The sequence below is a fragment of the Berghia stephanieae genome, chromosome 1 (genome assembly GCF_034508935.2).
Source record: "Berghia stephanieae isolate SIO BIC M18660-M18661 chromosome 1, UCSD_Bste_1.3, whole genome shotgun sequence".
Lineage (NCBI taxonomy): Eukaryota > Metazoa > Mollusca > Gastropoda > Nudibranchia > Aeolidiidae > Berghia > Berghia stephanieae.
Window position 1 is genome coordinate 30,952,992 of NC_088360.1, and position 1,608 is coordinate 30,954,599.

Sequence of the window (1,608 nt, forward strand, 5' to 3'; positions counted from 1 at the left end):
CGCCTTCTGACTTGGGACATTTTAAAATTCAGTTTGGCCCAAAACTCCGCCAACTTCAAAACCGACATTTTAAAATGAGACCCAACTTGGCCAAAATTCTGAAACTTAACACTTATTTGAAGTCACGTGATTTCAATGCTTAAGACTTTGTGTTGTCAAGATGTACGAACGCAAATTTAATCTATCGATTACTGAAGCCTCTCCACCTCCTTTCTGTTTCATTTTTTTTATCACATAAAACTTAGGGAAAGTTGTTTTGTCATTGTATGAGTGACTGAGCTACTGCTTATATTGTTGTCGCCTGGTCTAGATTGGATGGTGGGGGTAGCGAGGGTGGGGGAGCAGGAGGTGGTGGGGGTGTGTTGGAGGGAAGAGGGGGGGGGGGGGGGGCGACGACTTGAAGAAGCAACAGTAGCAGTAGCAGCAGACACAGCGGCACGGGGAGTGAGGAGGGTGGGGCATTCTTACCTGTGACAGGTTGACTGTTACGACTGTCCGTCCCACAGGTAGATAGAGATACTCAACGACATGCGGCTTTTCTTGGTGGTCCCACACACACACACACACACACACACACACACACATACACACACACACCACAGTTATACTCGGTTAATACTAACATAAATACCACAGTGGATATGGAGATGATTGTGCGATAGTTCTCGTGGTAGTTACTAGTTGTCGTCGTTGTTGTAGTGGTTGGCGTGTGTTAACTATAAACACCTGTGGACGATTTCGTCCTAATTCCAGCCTCTCCTACATTTCAATGGGATTTTTTGCACAAATTATTCAAGGAAATTCTCAAAGTTGTGAATATTTTAATTTATAAAAAATTCCGTTCATTTTTGGAGTTGTTTACAAGGATGTATTGATCATACAAAAGCATAGGACTCTGAATGCGCTCAACATCTGAACCATCTCCAGCCCTCAGGTAGATTTGGTGTGGTTCCATTACCAAACACTTTTATTTTCTCCCCATTTTGAACAGAAAACGTTTATTTTAAATGTAACCTAGCGTCTCAATCAGGTGATATGTCACTGTAAACCAGGTGCCAAAAAATAGACTTGAATTTGTTTGTTCTTTTTAATTTATTTTTTTAACCTCAGGAGTGAGTGACTTTCAACATGTGTCGTCACTTTGCCAGCTTATTTCTATCTTTTTCTTATAATAAATACAACAATAAACACAGGCATATGGATATTGACATTAAAGTTATTGGCAAAAATAAATGAATATTTTTAAAAAAGACCTATATTTGAATGAATAAATTTGAATAAAAAGTTATCAATAAAACATAAAATGAATAAATTATTACATATAAAACTTCATAAACAAGTAAATACAAAACTAGATAACTAGATCAATAAAAGTAAATCAATTCTATTCTCATAAAAACTAAAAACATGAACAACAAACAAAAAGATAACAGAACAAAACAAAAACAAAAACAAAACAAAAAAAAAGAAAAAAACAACAACCCAAAAACCTTGATTTGATATGACTAAAATTATAACACTGGTACACACATAGCTTTAATGTTAAGACAGAGCTTTTAATTTGAGCTTGTATATAACTCATTATCAACTAAACGTGCTCAAGGCGCT

General features: G+C 36.6%; 1 protein-coding gene across 1 annotated transcript in view; it reads left to right on the forward strand.

Moving 5' to 3' along the window:
* The first annotated feature begins 632 nt into the window (after positions 1-632).
* Positions 633-1,608, forward strand: part of LOC144971650 (uncharacterized) — a 68,430-nt gene continuing 67,454 nt past the window's right edge. The window contains exon 1 of the mRNA XM_078912727.1: positions 633-934. The gene's annotated coding sequence lies outside the window, so the exon portion shown is untranslated. The remainder of the gene's footprint in view (positions 935-1,608) is intronic.